Source organism: Ochlerotatus camptorhynchus, unplaced genomic scaffold (assembly GCF_037179485.1).
Source record: "Ochlerotatus camptorhynchus isolate MF236.1 unplaced genomic scaffold, CSIRO-AGI_Acam_v1.1 ptg000313l, whole genome shotgun sequence".
Taxonomy (NCBI): domain Eukaryota; kingdom Metazoa; phylum Arthropoda; class Insecta; order Diptera; family Culicidae; genus Ochlerotatus; species Ochlerotatus camptorhynchus.
The window spans coordinates 1,708,007-1,728,429 of NW_027040801.1; the positions used below are offsets into that span (position 1 = coordinate 1,708,007).

Sequence of the window (20,423 nt, forward strand, 5' to 3'; positions counted from 1 at the left end):
TGCTCGTCCTCCTGCTCCTCGTGCTTCCCAGTCAAAGAATAATAAAAACATGTATTTATTGAAATTTGTCTGGTATTGTTGCGTGTTGGGTTTTGGCCCAAGTCAGAAACTGGACAATTCCCTGGGGGTACCCGGAACATACCAGAATGTGGCCAATGTGGATCTGGACACTATATTTGACTTAAACTGATCTTGTTTTTCAATTTCTGTGAGATTTTATGTGTCAAATCACAGGATTTGGATCATATCAGAAACTAGTCACTTCCCTAGGGGTTTCTGAAAGATGCTTGGAAGTAAGAAAGGTGGTCCTGGGCACATTATTTGACTTCCATTGATCTTGGTTTTGAAATCTTATGTGATTTGCTATGTGGCGCATGATGGGTTTTGGATTAAATCAGAAACTGGCCATTTCCTTTTAGGTGCCCGGAACATATCCGATAGGGGTCAACATGATTCTGTGCACTATATTTGACTACCATTGATATTGCTTTTGAAATCTAATGTGATTTGATGTGTCACATGATGAGCTTTGGACAAAGTCAGAAACTGGCCACTTCCCTGGAAGTTTCCAGAACATGCCGGGAAAATCCTGCAGAACAGAAGCGTCCGGATGTTTCCCTTGTGATCCTTTCACAGCTGCGATGACAGGGCCGGCAGCAACAGCAGCACCGATAGCGCGATAGAGCTGGAACTACACCAATGTCAACAGCAGTCGATTGTTCCGCCCACGTTTCTTAGAAAATCGAGGAACTAAATCGGTTTGTTTTGCTGAAAAAACCCAACAACGAAACAAAACAAAACAAAATCTCGAGTTCTTTTGGTACACACAAAGAAAATTCATTAGTTAAATTAAAAAAGTCGTTGGTGGAATTAAAAGTTTGCATTGGTTCTTTTTGGTAGAAAGCGGAAATATTTTAAAGTAAAAGCTTGCAAGTTCTTAAATCAAAAACGTCACTTATTCATATTTTTAAAAGTCGAAACTTTTAAACCGAATTGTAGAAATGTCAAACTAAAAATGTAGGACTGTCGAGGTGATACTTGAACGATTTTATTTCAAAAACAAGTATGTTTAATATTAAAGCTTCCATTTTCATTTTATACTCGATTTTATATGCCTTTAAATATTTCTTGAAAGTTTTTAACAACAGATCCATATACATGTTTATTAACATCAATAGTTGTTATTTTACATTTTATATCGTACCTATGCTATGATGCTACTCCAGAGCTGTCTGCCAGTAAAGCTAAGTTTAGACAAGGCAAGTCAATTGATCAAGTCAGTTGAATTCAACTGACTTGAACGCGAATTGAACGTGTAAACCATGCCATTCAACTGACTTGATCAACTCACTTGAATTGAAAAAAGTTGAACCAGGCTCAACTTTTCAAGCCAATTGATTTCAACCATAGAGGTAACTCTAAGACAAGTAGGTTCCGAAGAAACGTGCTCAACTTTTTGGCTCACCTCTGGTACTATCTTCGGTCCCAAGCTTGTCGAATCACCCCTCGAAACATAGGAAAAACCAATAACCCCTCATTTTATCTGTCAAACTTTCATAGCGAATCAAAACAAACATTGTGTAGTACTAGAATTTCGACTAGAATAGGGTACGTTAATCGTTTGCTTGGGACCAATAGGCTTCTAAAGTGGTGAGCCAATTTAAAATCGTTAGTTTCGTATTGATTGTTGATTCAACTGAGTTGATCATTTGACTTGCCTAGTCTAAACCCAGCTTAAGAGTCAGAGTTTGTTGAGCAGTTTCTGTCGTTCTCGGCAGTGGCACGGTTGACTTTCTTGACATGGTTAGTTAGCATAAAACGAAGGAGGAAGCACCGAAGACGGTCGTCATCCCGAAAACCCTTTTGGTCCGAACAGAACAGCAAGAAAGTATTCCCACAGAGAGAACCTGTGCATTATGGAAATCCTAGCAGGTGGTCATGACGATGCCCGGGCGTTGTACAAAGGGCAGCAATCTGCGCCTTCAAAATAGAATATTCCAAGCGTATACGTAGTGCCAGTGCTATGATATTATTTTTTTGAATATGCTTATATTCGTCGTACCTGGAAGTGAATAATTATAGTGAATTTAGTATTTTAGTACTATCAAAATGTTCAGAAACCTATCTTGAAATTAACTAGGAATAAACTATGGAAATGGCGAGGGAAATGGTATGTTCATTAGCATTCCCGGGTGATGTGAAAACTGAGCTCATTCTTTGGGTTTCCTCATCTTCGCATCGCCATCCTTACGGTGCAGACCTAAAAGCAGAAAGCATATTTGCATGGTTGGTGCTGTGGTGTTTACTTTCATTTCGATTTAGAGGTCTTAACACTTACTGTAATGGTTGAATCCGGGTACATTATAGGCTCATGGTCTCTTGGAAACGTTGGGCGTTCGTATATAACGGATAAGCTGGGTATATTTCACCATTTCACGAGATGCAATGACAACTTCTGCACACTCGGATGAAGTACAGATTCCATTTAACACTTGATTTAACTATAATCTTATTAACTGCCCCTGCTTAAGAGCTCTGTTAAATGTTTGAACAGAGTCGGGTAGTATCACTCCATCATCCGATATCATATATTAAGAAAAGCTTGAAAGGATTCTAATCCAATGATAATACCGCTTGGAGCAAATCAAATACAGAAATGTCATACAAAGTTAATTTTGGCGCAAAACTGTCGGATGATAGAAAACATACAGAGGTTATTTTGACAGTACAACAACTTTTCTTTTGAAAGATCACACTTTAAAAATAGCAAGTAGAATGTGAAAGATCAACTTTTAAACTAAAAGAACAACATTTGCGGTGAATATTTTCATAGTTAATATCACTAAATTCGGGAAACTTTTATATTAAAAATGTGATATTTTTACTAAAACAATTTTTATTTTTTGTGTGTAGTTCAATTCATATATTGGGCCGTATGAATAAAAAGAGTTTACTTTACTTTCCCGTGCTTTTCTTACGGGGAAAGTAAAGTAAACGCTTTTATTCATACGACCTATTTAAAGGAAAAATGTTCGTTTATTCCTTTGGTTTGCCAAATCCGAACTGCCGTGCCTTCCGCTTAACACCTTCCATTAAATTTTGCACAGTGGTCTCATGGAACTTATTCGCCGCCGAACGCCAGTTAGATTTAAACTGCTGCTCGTTTTCCATGGATTTATTAGTTTTTTTTTTTGAGATTCCGTTTGACCAAGGCCCAGTACCGTTCGATAGGGTGTAGTTCTGGGCTGTTGGGAGGGTTGTGGTCTTTGGGTACCACAACCACGTTGTTCGCATCGTACCACTCGATTGCGTTTTTCCCCGAGTTTTTCCCATAGTGGCAGCCCACCAAGTCCGGCCAGAACAGCACAGGTCTATTATGTTGCTTTAGGAATGGTAGAAGCCACTTTTCCAGACACTCCTGGACGTAGATCTCTTGATTGATGTGTTGCTACGCTAACTAGCAACGCTGGTCATCTAACCGATAGCACCGGTGAAACTTGACAGTGGCGGCCGATGACAGGAGTGACGAATGACAGGTAAAAGGAGGTAAAGGAAAAAGCTCGTGTGAACGGCGAACTGAAGTAGATTCACTGCTGGACTGGTGTCTCATATACAAAAACGTTAATTTAATTGGAAAAATACCTCTAAAATTTGTTAAAATTAATTATTCAACAAGTGAATTCCTAATACTAGTTATTATTTACATACAGAACTACCTAATCTCTAAACGTAAGCAATAAATTGATTATTCTATTTCTATGCTGAACTTAACCTAAAATTGATCCAAACAGGCAATTATTGAATCATGGTGATTGTACGGATTCTCGTAGCGTTCGAACTTAATTAGTTGCTAAATCTTAAACTATACCCTACTAGTGGAAATCAAATTGGATATAATCTAAAACTACGAAGCCTACACTAAATTGTAAGTTGATCTACCTTAATTAGTTAAAACGTGCACACACTAAACAAGAAATAAATATTACAGCTTGAGCTAGTGTAGTGCAATTTGTTCGAGGAACAGATGGTTCCCGTAGTAACTTGGACAATCGCTACTGTGCTGTATATTATCAACATCGCATGTATAAGAACGATAGCAACACTCCACTCAATCAATCTCATATTCCAAACAGCATCACAGCACATAGCATATGTGGAACTCGATAATAAAAAATCGACCCCATTTTAGTGATTTCAAGTGGTATAGAAAGGCATCGATCTGTCAAATTTATTATACCAGCTTTAAAATGAGAAAGGGGATCAAGGGGGTAGTCAATTCTATTAAAATAATTATAGCGTGGTTTATAATTCTTTGTCTTTTTAGAACTTTTGAACTTATGTCTTGGTTTTTCCTTAACTATTTACGTCCTTTATTTATAACTATATAGCTCGCTCCTCACCTCGCGTCACACAGTAAACAAATATATTAACGTTTGCAATCTAAAAAGTATAAATTTTTCGCTGGTTTTGTATGCAATGACCTGCCACCCAACGATTAATCCTGAAATGTCATTGTAAACCATACGTATTGTTTTCCTGTGGTTCTGGCAAAAAAGTGGGGAAACTCCACGCCAATACTTCTTCTAATCTTAAATATTTTTGTATACTTAGAAGAAAAATGCATGTACTATTTTTTTTCGTTAAACTTTTTTTAAATGTTTGGAGCCAATTGCATCAACCTTGGATTTCATTTTGGATTCGTAGGAGAAAAAATACGACCCCGCAAATTAGGAGTTAACTGCATACATTTTGAAGTCCAAAGAGAAGCAGCATCATTTTGCAACAAGTGTCCCGGTTTATGCGGAAATTATGCAGTGTTTTGAGCTGACCATCGTTCCATTCGCAAGCAGAACGATAAATCAAATTGAGTGCTTATCTTTAATACCCAAGGATTCAATCCTCCATATGCTTCTCAGCTGCGGCCGAAGCTGCGGCCAATTGAAAATGTTTTGACCAAAAGATCTACTCCAATTATTTTGCACTAAAAACGTGGAAAGATTGATCGAAAAGGCAAAGGAAGGGAACGGCTATATTTTCTAGCAACAATAAGCACTATTTACAAACGAAAGTAATCGTTTGAATCTATTTTACATAGGATAAGTGTACCAGTATTGGCACTAGTGGTCCAGTTTTTGGTCCTAGGGCCATATTTGAAATAAATTTAATGGCTTTATTTGCGTAGATTTCTTCCAAAACATATGTCTTTACCTTGTATCGAAACAAATTTAGAAATAATTTTAAAATGTGAAATTTAAGATAAGGTCAATTCGACGACCACTAGGGCCTAAAACTGGTACACATACCCTAGCTATGTTTCTAGATTTCTTAGAAAAATTTAAACTTTTTATAAATGTCAACAGAATATTTCATGACACTCATAAATCGACTTACTAATAGCACAAACGAAGTGACAGACGGAGCGGCTCGAAAACTTTGGTGACTAACCTGTTATTTCAATTTTTCAGTGTACCACATGGCAACACCACTACTACTGAATTGTACCACATGGCAACACTACTACTGGATTGTACTAGCATCTTCACCAAATGTATTAGAATGTTTTGGTTCTATCTCTTTCACTCTACTCAAAACTGAAATGCATAAAAAATGACAAAATGATACACTCTTTGCACACTGTCAAAGAATCATTGTACACAAAATCAACTTTGTTCAAATAAAAACAAAAAAACTAACCCATCTGGTGGATGATGGCACAAGCTTCCAAGAAAATTCTATTACAGTGAACCACATTATTTTAATAGATTTCTTCGCCAGTTAGTCGTCTGTCACTTCGTTTGTGCTAATAGCACAGTGAACAATATTATTCATATAAAATGTTTAATTACACCTATTCAACGCAAACATAAAATCTTCTAATTGTTTGCATTCAATTACATTCAACTATCGCAATGAATCGAATGGAATTCAATCTGGTCAAAGAGACTAAGAAATATTGCATCTGTAAATATGCAATATTACTGGTTAATAACGCTCTTGATTGGCTTCTGACCGGCTTGAAAATGCTAGTTTAAAAAAAATCTTTGATAAGCCCGCTGTAGAGCTGGTCGAAAAAAGAAAGGCCGCATATCCGATGTCAATCATACAAGGTCTGTAACAGCAGGCAGCTTGTTGGTGTTAAGAGAAGAAATGTTGTAAACATTGCTGCGCATGCGAATGACGACGTTACGTCAGCACAACATTCCATACTGCGAACAGCAGTCGTGACATCACAGGCAACCGCTGTTTCGTGTAAAAAGATAAACTCTTAGTTGAAATACGAACACCACCTTCAACTGTGTAATACCAATAAGTCAGTTGGGCCAGACATTGTATGATTGACATCGCGCATTACCCTGGCAATTTACTCGGCAATTTACAATTCGCCTTCACTCTATATCTCTTTACTCTTATGGTAAAATCCCATCCGCAATCGTCAGTCTGTGCGTGAAACCTGGTGGACATTTCTTTACCTTTTAACTCCTATGAAAATCGCATAGGATACTCTCAAGCTTTGTGTGAAGAGATTGTGGCTCGCTGGTTCTTTGGTGGAGTGAAGAGAAAGACAATGTCCACTAGATTTTATGCACATATTTTCAGATGCATATGGATTTTTTTTCCAAGGAGTAAAGAGTTGCAGGGTCGTCGTCAACGTCAATGCCTACTCAGCATGCAACCATATATCTGCTTTTCTTTCATAAGAGCGAATGTCGCAAACGTAAACTTTTTCTGCGAATTTCCCGAGAATGAAAAACCACTCAAGTCAACTGAACGTAAACTGTGTAGAGGGAGACTCCCCCTATCCGATGAAATTGATGGCTTACATGGAATGACTTTGAACTACAAGAAATATACGAAAGAAGCCATTGTTTACGTTTTCGACATTGGTCCTTATGAATGCACAGTGTCGATATCCCGACAATTTTGTTTGACAGATCGATGCCCAACTATACCAGTTATACCACTGAGGCAACACAAAAAAGGGGTCAACTTTTAGAAAGTTATTTTGCATGCAGTTCCACATATGTTATGTGATCACAGGCAGCACCGGTTGTGATTTGATGTTATCTTATCCCTTCCGGATGCTTGATACTCTCCAGCTCCGTAGTCAAAATCGTTACCCAGAGCTACAAACCCGTCCACATTTCCTTATTTGAGCTATATCCGTTCCGTACATTACGAACTACTGATTGTGGACTAATTTCCGCAAGGTCAATGGCAAAACCAAAACATTGGAGCAGCCAGAAGCGAGGCCAGAAGTACCTTCCAACTGAAGCTGCTCGTCGGGATTCTGAGCTGATATTTTTCACCTGATTGCTTCCCTCTAAGGCGGTAAGGAAAATCCACGAACCCCTCATTTTATCTGTCAAACTTTCATAGCGAATCAAAACAAACATAGTGAACACGGATATAAATTTTCGTATACCTTTTGGCAAATTTCTATTGCTGATTATTCATAAAATGTATAAGTCAATTAATAAGCAGACGCCCTGCAAAAAGTTAATGAAAATCATGTGTCAAATGAAATGTATAATCGGTCACACATACCTTTTTTTGCATTCTTATAGGACCTATGTGGTTTGTCTTATGGAATGTATAAGGCTGATGATTTGGCAAAAATGTATAAGTGAAACACATGAATAAAATAATTGATTTTCGTTTCATGTAGTACTGGAATTTATACAAGAATGGGGTACGTTAGTTGTTTTGTTTGGGACCAATAGGCTAGTCGGGTAGTAAGCCAATTTAAAATCGTTAGTTTCGTATTGATTGTTGGTTGTACCATAGAGGTAACTCTAAGACTAGAAGGTCCCGAAGAAACGTGCTTAACTTTTTGGCTCAGCTCTGGTACTCTCTTCGGTCCCAAGCTAATCGATTCACCCCTCGAAACATAGGAAAATCCACGAACCCCTCATTTTGTCTGTCAAACTTTCATAGCGAATCAAAACAAACATTGTGTAGTACTAGAATTTTGACTAGAATGGGATACGTTAATCGTTTGCTTGGGACCAATAGGCTAGTCAAGTAGTGAGCCAATTAATTATATGATTTGAGTAGTAGCTATACTGAAGATCCGAGAGATGTCGCCCCTTCAGTGGTAGGAAAATCATTTTTGCAGTATGGAGAATATCAGAAAATCCACGATTTGTGACTAAACATGCTTTCACAGAAGGAAATAAATAAACGAGTGTTTACCTTATCACCATAGTAATGTACTCGTGCAATTTTTGTGCACCTAAAACTGCCCATAAAGACGATAATGAATTAAAACTGAAAAATTTCATGCATTTCCAAATGGTTTCCTACCATTCCCATACATTCGAAGTGACTGGCCCTCTGGACGTGGATGATGTAAAAAACAACAAAACATGATTAATTAAAAATCGTTAGTTTCGTATTGAATGTCGGTTGTAGAAGCATAAATGAATATGCAATACACACTGGGAGACTGTGAGTTCCTGCCCACCTGTCTTAAAAACATCTCGGTACCGGTACGAGATGGGAAATGACAGGTGGGCAGGAACTCACAGTCTCCCAGTGTTGGTGAGTTCTTTGCCGTTAATGTTCACGAAAAGTTCACTATTTTTCTATACAGAAATTCAAAACAAAAATTTTTATCTGCGGATTTGGACAGTTTTTGACCTGTTTCATACTACCGGAAGGTGTATGCTGGTCACAAATGCCGTGCCAAACTGATTTCCTACTCAATTAATCAATCTTTGATGTGAAATTCGCTAATAAACACGAGGAGCATTTCTTATAGCAAACATGCCATAACAAAATGAGCATGGTTCATTTAAGTAAACAAACTAACACTTCTTCCGACTGTGGCACCTCTCTTACTCGCCTGGGTACCGGTATACCAACCTCTAAACTCCAAATTTAATTTATTTTCCTTTGCCGTGCACCAGCACCGTTCCTCGTCTCTGACCAATGAGCTGGATTACCGAGGTGAAGCAATCGGTTAAGTTGTGTGAGTAAAACCCCTGTACGATACAAGCAATTAGTGACGTCACTACTTGCGTTTACGTTGATTTTTTGGTTCACTAATACAACCATATTTCACGATCTGCTTCACCTCTCTCTGTACCTTATTGGTCTCTGACACCCAGGCATTTGACAGAAGATAACACTCTCGCGTTTCAACTTTCTGTTTACATAGCACACTACTACGATTACCGTTTTTTTTCACTTCGGATTGTCCGTGTTTTGATTCTAGATACCCGTTCCGTAGCCACACATACACATATACGACAAACCCCGTTATGTTTTCTCCGGATACGATTCTCCGAGATTGCCGAGCGTGAACCGTAGCTAGAAAAAACCATCAGCGTCTGTCACTTTTCAATGATTCCATTCGGGATCGCACACCCACAAACGTAAGTTCATTGAATGAAAACATCAGAATCGAACCCGACGGAAAAAACGGGAGAAGAGAGATTATTTGCCGATTACCAACCGACCAGCTCCCAGCCATAGGACAGAGCAGATTCTTGTTGTACGTGTGCAGCTCATCTGCTTCGCGAAGTCGTGTGGTTTCTAATAAAGCCCGACTCCCCGTTCATTTTTCGCCTCTGTAACATATTGGATTGGACTAGTGACGGATCGCGGCGACGACGAACGGTTCGGGTGCTCGGTTCCTGCCTTTAGTGAAGGAAAAAAAATACTGTGTGCAGTGAAAGAATACAAACGCGCATATCACCAGCAGATCCGGAACAGTAAAATACGGAAGAAAGAAACGGGACAGTGTTCCGGACTGACCTTAACGCGTTGTTGGTTGGGATTATCATCGTTGGATTGTGGATTGAAAAATTCTTACACGTTGTGAGGAAATTCTTCCGGATTCAGCCAGCCACAGCATAATGTCAATATAGGTGGGAAATTGTGAGTCTGGTCCGGGTCGGATGGTGTGTTTGTGTAGTTTTGTGTGCCTGTTCTGGCCGAAGAGTGTTTGGTGTACCGGAGAGGGCTTACCTTGAAGAAGTTGTTTTCAGTTTTTTTTTCTTGTGCGCGTCTTAGAGAAGGTGAATCGTCAAGAGAGTCGGAAAAAATCTTATTGTTTTCTCAAGTGGTGCTTTATCATAAATTCAGAAAGAACCTTGCCGTCAGTGAGTGCTTCTGCTGTTGCTGCTGTTTGGTTGGCCATCGTCAACTACGAGAGAAGAGGAAGGGTTGGTTGCCACCCGAAAGCCAGCGCGGGTGCCGCACAGGGTGGAGCTTTATGGCCCTTTAGCGCTGGGCGCCTTGGTAGCAGCTCAGTACCTACGTATAGTAGCAGTTTATACAAAGTACACCCGAAGGTAGGTACGACGGTTCGGGCTGGGGAGGAAGTCAGCCCAAGGGGGGAGTTGGAAAAGGGAATGAAAAAGGCATAAAAATAGGTGATTTGCATACACATAGCCTACACATTACAGCGCTGCTACGTCGAATGGCAGCTGGTAACGCGATAGGAGGATTCGGGCCGAGATTTAATCGGGCTGATAGGAAGAAAAATGTCCACGTGCGAGTACGGGTGGGGGAGGTGTACTAAATTCCAAAGACCTCACGCCAAAGGAAGACTTTGAATGAACTGCCGGGCGAGGGTTAGTAAAGACGAATAAGGCACAGAAATAAGTGTAATTTCATGTACGCAGGCAGGGGTTGGACCCCGGGACGGAGAAGAAATGCGATAAGACTCGCGTAATCCAATTATGGAATTGATTAGTAGCACAGGTTATCTACACTCGAGGAATATTAAATTTGTGTTTGTTTGTTGGGATTGATTTTACTAAACTTTACCCAGATGTAATGCAGGTGCTTTAGAAGTAGTTCTGTGGAAATTTGGTACATTTTTGTACATCTCATAATGGTGAATTGGTCAAGAATTGAAGTTTTGTTTTATTTCGAGGTCTTGTCGGTCGTAGTCCGAGATCTCGAGAGTTTTTCTAAGTCTGATATTTTAATGTTTAAGAAATGTCTTAACCTCGGGTGACTTAAATTTGTATATCTAAATAGAGGAATTTACGTATTCTCGGCAACCTAAGCAGCGACCTTCTTTCTATAGCCTTTTTCTCTATGGAACGCACACATATGCAGTATTGGTTTGTTTACAATCTTTTGCTGCCAGCTGCTCTAACAATTTCAGTCGAAAGAATTGTCAAAAACTGTTTTGAAACGCTTTTACAAAGCTCCAATCTTCTCTAGTGAGAGCGAGTATTGTCGGCAACCAGTTTTTCTTCGGCAACCGTTCCATTTGAACTGCATGTAAATCTGCTGTTCTATTATCGGCAACTCGAAATCAGCTACAATTTGTAGTGCGTGTGTTTCATTTCAAGAAAACCCTGCTAGATTGCTTTTTCTCAGTGGTAAAAATATAGTCAAATTGAAGCTGAAAGCATAAAGAATCGTTTGCATGCATACAGCGAAGTGTTTTCGTAAGAAAATCCAGTGAAAATAGTGTTTCAATTTGGGTTGCCGAAAATAGTCTGTCATGCCGAAGCCGTCATTTCCCCTATGTTGTCTCGAAAATTTCTCTTAGGAAGCATTTTGGGATCAATTACTGCCTGTTGGATTCATCCCCTTCAGCGATCGAAAACTGTCCTGGCCACGTCCATTGCAAGCAGTGGGACAGGATTGTTGGCTAGACTCAAGGGCTGAACATAATGACCACAATGGTCTCACTCTCTGCACTTCCTTAAAGTTTTCAAAACTTTTTAAAACTTCCCGAAATTTTTCTGAAGTTGATGGAATTGTCTGGAAGTTCTGTGATATTCCATGAAGTTTTCGAAATTTTGCGGAAGTTCTAGAAACTGTTCAGAAGTCAGCGGAACTTCCCTTAAAATCTCTAAACATGACTGAACTTGTATGAACTTTCCGAAACATTCCATTTATTAGAATTTCCCTAAATAATATCAGTAATTTTCTTGCTTTGAACTTGCAGGAAACTCTAAGAACTTATCTTAAATCCTTTAAAGTTCCTACAGATTTCTTTTAAGGCCTATGCTCTTTTCTGAAGCTCTCGAAACTTCCCCACTCTTGCATTTCTCCTGATGTTTTTGGAACTGTCCTGAAATTGATGGTGAAAAGTTCTTGTGTGATCTTCTCTAGACTTCCAAAAAGTTTTCGAAACTTTAGGGAAGCTTACAAAATTTTCCAGGAATTCTCTAAATTTATCTGAAGTTCTCTAAACTTCTTGGAGTTTCCTGTTCTTGTTCTTGTAATTTTCCTGAATATCTGAGAATTTCCCTGATGTTTATGGAACTGCCTATGAATTATCGGCAGTGACCCAAAGTTCTTTAGAGATCTCTAAACTACCCTGAAGGTTTCTGAACTGCGCTGAAATGTCAAAATTTCTGTAAAGTTTCAATTTTTCAGAAGTTTCATGAACATACCATTTAAGGTCTGTAAACTTATCCAAAAGTCTGGACTTTTCTAAATGTCTCGAAACATTCCGAAGATATTGGAAGCTCATGGAACTTACAGTTTCCTCAATTTTCTTGAAGTTATTGAGAAATTTTTAAGATCTCTGCACATCCCAGAGGTTATCTGGACTTCCCTGAAGATATCAGGACTTATTTAAACTGAACAGAAGTTTCCTCAATTTTCGTGAAGTTCACGAATCGCAAAACTTCCCTAAACTTCTCTAGACTTTCCTGAAAGTTTGGAAATCTTCAGTTGTCTGAACTTCCGTTAAATGTTCGGATCTTATTTAAAATTCCCTTAATTTCGTTGAACGTCTCAAGTTGAAGTTCTCCTCAGTTTCCCAATTTTCCTGAGGTTCTCAAACTTGCCCTGAAGTTCTCGGAACTTCCATTAAAATCAATAAACTTTCATGAAAGTCTAGAAATCTTAAGTTTCCTCTGGACTTTCCTGAAACTTTCGGAACTTATTTAAAGTTTCCGCAGTTTTCATGAAATTCTCAAGCCTGCCGTGAAGTTCGCGGAGCCTCCCTTAAAATCCCTAAACTTCTCTGAACTTTCCTGAAGGGTCTCAGAATTTACCGAAGCTCTGATGTTCATAGAACTTCTCTGAAACTTCCCCAATTTTCGTGAAGTTTTTGGCCTTGCCCTGGAGTTCTCAGAACTTCTTTCAAGTCCATACAATTTTTCTGAAGTTAATGGAACTGCCCTGAAGTTATTTGATCTTCCCTAATGTTCTTCATACTACACTGAACTGCCCTAAAGATCTCTTCTTGGAACGTATGTGAAGTTCCAGAAATTTTCTTGAAGTCTACTACACTTTCCTGAAGTTCTCTGGACCTCCCTGAAATTCTTTATAAAGTTTCCGCAATCCTCCAGATGTTCTCAAGCCTACCCTGAAGTACACGAAACATCGCTTAAAATCTCTAAACTTACCTGAACTTCAAGGTCTAGAACTTCCTTGAATTTTCCTGAAGATCTTCAAATTTTTCTAATGTTTATGGAACTTCTCTGAAGTTTCCTCGATTTTCCTGAAGTGATTGCAATTGTCCTAAAATCTCTGAACAACTCACAAGTAATCGAGAGTTTCCTGAAGTTCTGGGTTGCCTCATTTTTCCTGAGGTTCTTGAACCTGCCCTGACGTTTACGGAACTTCCCTTAAAATCTCAAAACTTCCCTGAACTTTCCTGATTATCTAAAATTATCTTTAAATTAATGAAATTTTAGAAACTTTTCAAAAGTTCCTGCTATTTTCCTGAAGTTTATGAAACTGCCTGAAGTTCGCGGAACTTCCCTTAAAATCTCATAACACCCTTAAACTTAACTCTGGACTCTGCTGAAGACATCAGAACTTTTGATGAAGTTCATGAAATTTTCCTGATCTACATGGAACTTATCTGAAGCTCCCACAATTTTCCTGGATTTTTTTGATTTTCCCTGAACTTCTTTCAAGTTCCTGCAATTTTCCTGAAGTTAATGAAACTGCCTTGATGTTCATTGATCGTCTTTTAAATTCTCGAATGATCCCTAGAGTTCTCGAAATTCTCGTGAAGTTCTTGATGTTGCCCTGAAGTGACCTAAAGATCTCTGAACTTTACAGGACTTCCATGAAGTACTCGGAAGTTGTGTATAGTTCCTGAAACTTTCCTGAAGTCTTCTACTCTTTCCTGATGTTCTTTGGACTTCCCTGAAATTCTAGGATTTTTTAAAGTTCCTGCAATTTTTCCTGAAGTTATCAAGCTTGCTCTGTAGTTCACAAAACATCGTTTAAATTTGCAGAACTCCGTTGGATTTCTTTGAAGTTTCCTGAATTTTCTTGAAGTTATTTACACTGCCTTTAAGATGTCTGAACAACCCTGATGTCTGAAGTTTCCTTAAGTTCTCAAAACTTCTTAAAATTTCCCTCAATTTTCCGAACCTGACCTCCACGGAACTTCCCTTACAGTCTCTAAACTTCCCTGGGATTCTTTGGGCTTCCCTCATGGTCCAAAAATCTAAAATTATCATGAACTACCTGAAATTTTCGGAAGTCTTTAAAAGTCATTACTATTTTCCTGAAGTTTATGAAACTGCCTGAAGTTCGCGGAACTTCCCCTAAAATCTCATAACACCCTTAAACATAACTCTGGACTCTGCTGAAGACATCAGAGCTTTTGATGAAGTTCATGAAATTTTCTTAAACTACATGGAACATATCTGAAGCTCCCACAAATTTTCCTGAAGTTTTTGGATTTTCCCTGAAGTTCTCAGAACTTCTTTCATGTTCCTGCAATTTTCCTGAAGTTAATGAAACTGCCTTGATGTTCATTGATCGTCTTTTAAATTCTCGATCCCTGAGTTCTCGAAATTCTCGTGAAGTTCTTGATGTTGCCCTGAACTGACCTAAAGATCTCTGAACTTTACAGGACTTCCATGAAATACTCGGAAGTTATGTATAGTTCCTGAAACTTTCCTGAAGGCTTTTACACTTTCCTGATGTTCTTTGGGCTTTCCTGAAATTCTAGGATTTTTTAAAGTTCCTGCATTTTTCCTGAAGTTATCAAGCCTGCTTTGTAGTTCACAAAATATCGTTTAAATCTCTTAACTTCCCTGAACTTCAAGGTCCAGAACTCCGTTGGATTTCTTTGAATTTTCCTGAATTTTCCTGAAGTTATTCACACTGCTGATCTCTGAACAACCCTGATGTCTGGAGTTTCCTGAAGTTCTCAAAACTTCTTAAAATTTCCCTCAACTTTCCTGATGTTTTTGAACCTGACCTCCACGGAACTTCCCGTACAGTCTCTAAACTTGCCTGGACTTCTTTGAACTTCCATCAAGGTCTAAACATTCTTGCTATTTTCCTGAAGTTTATGAAACTGCCTGAAGTTCGCGGAACTTCGCTTGAAATCTCTAAATATCCCTGAACTTCTCTGGACTCTCGAAACTCCCACAATTCCCCCACCCCCCTTCAAGTTGAAATTTCCTGAAGATAATGGAACTGTCCTGCCTTTGATTTTTTCCCAAAGTTCTCGAAACATCCCTGAAGTTTTCAAAATTATCTTGTAGTTCTTGATACTGCCCTTAACTGCCCTTAAGATCTCTAAAATTTACTACCTGAAGTTCTCGGAACTTATGTGATGTTCCGAAAATTTTCCTGAAGTCTTCTACACTTTCCTGAAGCTCTCTGGACTTCCCTGAAATTCTTAGATTTTTTAAGATTCCCGCAATTTCCCTTAAGTTCTTAAGCGTGCCCTGAGATTCACGGAGCATCGTTTAAAATCCCTTAACTTCCTTGAACTTCAAGGTTCAGAACTTCCCTGGATTTCCCTGAAGATCTCGATATTTTCCCGATGATCATGGAACTTCTCTGAAGTTTCCTCAATTTTCCTGAAGTTATTTGAACTGCCTTTAAGATCTCTGAACAACCCTGAAGTTGTCTGGAGTTTCCTGAAGCTTTTGGAACTTCTTAAAAGTTCCCTCAATTTTCCTTAGTTCACGAATTTTCCTTAGACCTGAAGTTCACGGAACTTCCCTTAAAGTCTCCAAAGATCCCGAACTTCTCTGGACTTGGGTGAAGGTCTCACAATTGCTTTAGGGTTCACGAAATTTTCCTGATGTTAATGGAACTTCTCTGCAACCTCTGTTCCTGCAATTTTCCTGACGGTCATGGAACTACCCTGAAGATCTTTGATTTTCAGTAGTATCATCCCTGAAGTTCTTGATGCTGCCCTGAACTGCCACTGATCTCTGAACTTTACTTGCCTTACATGAAGTTTATGTGAAGTTCCAGAAATTTTCCTGAAGTCTTCTACACTTTCCTGAAGCTATCTGGACTTCCCTGAAATTCTTAGATTTTTTTAAGATTCCCGCAATTTCCCTTAAGTTCTTAAGCGTGCCCTGAGATTCACGGAGCATCGTTTAAAATCCCTTAACTTCCCTGAACTTCAAGGTTCAGAACTTCCCTGGATTTCCCTGAAGATCTCGATATTTTCCCGAAGATCATGGAATTTCTCTGAAGTTTCCTCAATTTTCCTGAAGTTATTTGATCTGCCTTTAAGATCTCTGAACAACCCTGAAGTTGTCTGGAGTTTCCTGAAGCTTTTGGAACTTCTTAAAAGTTCCCTCAATTTTCCTTAGGTTTTCGAACCTGACCTGAAGTTCACGGAACTTCCCTTAAAGTCTCCAAAGATCCCGAACTTCTCTGGACTTGACTGAAGGTCTAACAATTGCTTTAGGGTTCAGGAAATTTTCCTGATGTACATGGAACTTCTCTGCAACCTCTGTTCCTGCAATTTTCTTGAAGGTCATGGAACTACCCTGAAGATCTTTGATTTTCAGTAGAATCATCCCTGAAGTTCTTGATGCTACCCTGAACTGCTACTGATCTCTGAACCTTTCTTGCCTTACATGAAGTTTATGTGAAGTTCCAGAAATTTTCCTGAAGTCTTCTACACTTTCCTGAAGCTCTCTGGACTTTCCTGAAATTCTTAGATTTTTTAAGATTCCCGCAATTTCCCTTAAGTTCTTAAGCGTGCCCTGAGATTCACGGAGCATCGTTTAAAATCCCTTAACTTCCCTGAACTTCAAGGTTCAGAACTTGTCTGGATTTCCCTGAAGATCTCGATATTTTACCGATGATCATGGAACTTCTCTGAAGTTTCCTCAATTTTCCTGAAGTTATTTGAACTGCCTTTAAGATCTCTAAACAACCCTGAATTTAACTGGAGTTTCCTGAAGCTTTCGGAACTTCTTAAAAGTTCCCTCAATCCCTCCTGAGGTTTTCGAACCTGGCCTGAAGTTCACAGAACTTCCCTTAAAATCTCCAAAGATCCCGAACTTCTCTGGACTTGGGTGAAGGTCTCACAATTCCTTTAGGGTTCACGAAATTTTCCTGATGTACATGGAACTTCTCTGCAGCCTCTGCTCCTTGAAGTTCTCCGAACTGCTTTCAAGTTCCTGCAATTTTCCTGACGGTCATGGAACTACCCTGAAGATCTTTGATTTTCAGTAGAATCATCCCTGAAGTTCTTGATACTGCCCTGAACTGTCCTAATGATCTCTGAACTTTACTTGCCTCACATGAAGTTCTCGAAACTTATGTGAAGTTCCAGAAATTTTCCTGAAGTTTTTGACACTTTCCTGAAGTTCTCTGGACTTCCCTGATATTATTGTATTGTTAAGATTCCCGAAAATTTCCTGAAGTTCTCAAGTGAGCCCTGAAGTTCTTGAAACACCGTTTAAAATCTCTTAGTTTCAAGGTCCAGAACTTCGCTGGATTTCCCTGAAGTTCTCGAATGTTCTGAAAATGTAATGAAATTTCCGGAACTTTTTAAAAGTTTTTCGCTATATTCCTGAAGTTGTCGAAACTGCCTGAAGTTCACGGATCTGCCCTTAAAATCTCTAAAAACCCCTAAACTTCTCTGAACTTTGCTGAAGGTCTCAGAATTTCTATGAATTTTACGAAATTTTCCTGATGTACCACGGAACTTCTCTGAAGTTTTCGAAATTTCCCCAAAGTTGTCAGAACTTCTTTCAAGGCTCCTGCAATTTTCCTGAAGTTCCCAAGTAACCTTAGGCACTCTATTTCGTCTTTTTGCTATATGCAGCTGAACAACGGCTATACCAGTGTTTGTAATTTCTGATGAGGCCCGAATATAGCCAAAAAGGCGAAGTAACGTGCACATGGTTACTTGGGTCAATCGAACCGCCCTGATGTTCTTTGATTTCCCCCCAAAGCTCTCGAAACATCTCTGAAATACTCGAAATTATCTTGATGATCTTGATTTGTCTGAACTGGCCTAAAGATCTCAGAACTGTACTACCTGAGGTGTTCTACACCTTCCCGATGATCTCTGGACTGGTTCTCAATGTGATCCCATTCAGAGAGACTCGGAATGTCCTGTCCGAGGGATAGTTTTTTTATGATCTTCAAAAGACCGTATCGCTGCAATTTGTAGACCAAGCTATCGTGTCAGACATTATCGGACGCTTTTGTTCCGTCTGAGAATGCTGGAGTCAGCTGGTGAACAGCTGGCGAGCGACCTTTACGGATGTCAAACTGTTCTTCGAGCAACAAGTTGTTTTCATCGGCAGATGCTAGAAGCCGGTGGTAGACTGCCCTTTCGAACAGCTTAGATAACCCCGAGAGAAGGCTGATGGGTCGGTAACTTGAAGGAGAGGACGGATCTTTCCCAGGCTTCCGGATGGGGATGACTATAGCTGACTTCCAGCACGAGGCGAAGTAGCCAAGTCTAATGGAACCAGTTGGTTGGAGAATCTGGAACTGAAGTGTTTGAGTTCCCGATTCAGAATTTGGGCGAAACCTGAGGCCTTCATGTTTTTAGATGATTTGCTTGTTTATTTATCAATTTGATAAGGCTCAATCGAATTAACTTTACAGCGCCGAGGATTCATCGTAAAACTATAGTCAAAAGGCATCAGAACGGGATCCGCTTCCAGTGGTTTAATTGTATGGCAGTATCGCCAACGAGGAGCAGAGCGCTTCCATTGCAGCAATGGACGCAAAACGTGGTCATCACTCACACACTCATCACTAAACGGTTGCTTTCCAAAGTCGACGTCGCATCGACCGAAAGAACTGCTGACGAAGAACAATGAGAAGGACCACACAATAGTTGCTGCCGAGTAAGCAGACGATCGTGTGACACACATCGAGAGTGGCCTGCTTCTGTCGACAGCGTTGTGAACATCGTTTTTAGATGATTTGACATAGGTCAACTTCAGCAACCGCAGTTTCGTATGGACGTATGGACGCAGTTTCGAGACCATGTTCAATCCGAGATTATGAGAGCTGACGAAGTGTTGACCTATAGCATAAGCCTTCTCTTCAGAGGTGATGGACGACTAAATCATTGGATTGATTCAACGGCACAAGTGGTGGAATGGGCCTTGGCTTATTTTTAAGGATTTTTGTAAGGATCTTATTGGCAAAATCGTTATGTCTGAGATGGCCTGAATGATCTTTGTTAATCGATTACAATTAATCTTCAAGTTAGGCAGACCAGAACGCTGGTACTGCCTTCGAATGGTTTTAAGGAGTCTAATGAGATCTTTGGTAGGGCTGTCAAGGTTCAGAGTGTTACTCACCTGTCTGGATACTGGCACGTGTTGTTCCCTGGCCCGGGATATTGCTTCCTCGATAGATTGCAGACACCGATCAACGTCTTCGGACGTCTTCGGTTGGACATCGTAGTCGATGGTTGGATATTGATCCCAGTTGACACGATGGTAGTTGCGCCGGGAAGCTTCGAATGGGTTCACCGAGGAACCAACTTCTGCCACCACCGGATGGTGGTCCGAGCTGAGTTTCTGGTAGGTGATAGGTTGAGCGATGTTGTTGCCCATGTTGCCGATGAAGATATCGATGGTAGTGTGAACTCCGGACCGACTCAGCCGGGTGGGTGTGTCCGGATGGTTTCCAGCAGGCCGTTTTTCAGCGAAGCAGCTGGCGAGTCAGGTCAAAATCAAACAGTGCGGAGACCCTATTGAAAAGTCTCTGTAAACCACCGATTGCACCGAACATGCTATAATTAGTTCGCTGTATGGGCAGGCGCAGCATTGAATTATTCCGTAGGGCTCGGGGTTGTACATTGATGTCAATTTGAGGACAGGGCATTCGGTGCGTCCTTGCAAAATATATATTAGCAATGCCCTTGCTGTATCTCTTCGGACCGACAGGCGCTCCAGATGGATCAGTTGCAAACGACTTTCGTAGCTAGGCAATCGGAAGGGATCCGTCCACGGCAGTTTACGTAGCGCATATCTCAGGAACCGTCGCTGAACAGACTCAACTCTTTCGACACCGTTGTTGTAGTGAGGAGTCCAGACAACCGAGCAGTATTCTAATATGGAGCGAGACAAGGAGCAGTACAACGATTTAAGGCAGTAGATATCTGTGAAGTCTTTGGCAATCCTGAAGATAAACCCTAGAATTCTGGAAGCTCTGTCGACGGCGTGCGAGATGTGCTGCTTGAAAGAGAGTTTTGTATCCAGACCTAGGTCCTTAATTTGGCTGACGCGCTCAATTTC

At 39.9% G+C, this 20,423-nt stretch overlaps 1 protein-coding gene across 1 annotated transcript in view; it reads left to right on the forward strand.

Annotated features, from left to right (window-relative positions):
* The first annotated feature begins 9,460 nt into the window (after nt 1-9,460).
* The window catches only part of Tpst (tyrosylprotein sulfotransferase), a 153,113-nt gene continuing 142,150 nt past the window's right edge, over nt 9,461-20,423 (forward strand). The window contains exon 1 of the mRNA XM_065229340.1: nt 9,461-10,298. The gene's annotated coding sequence lies outside the window, so the exon portion shown is untranslated. The remainder of the gene's footprint in view (nt 10,299-20,423) is intronic.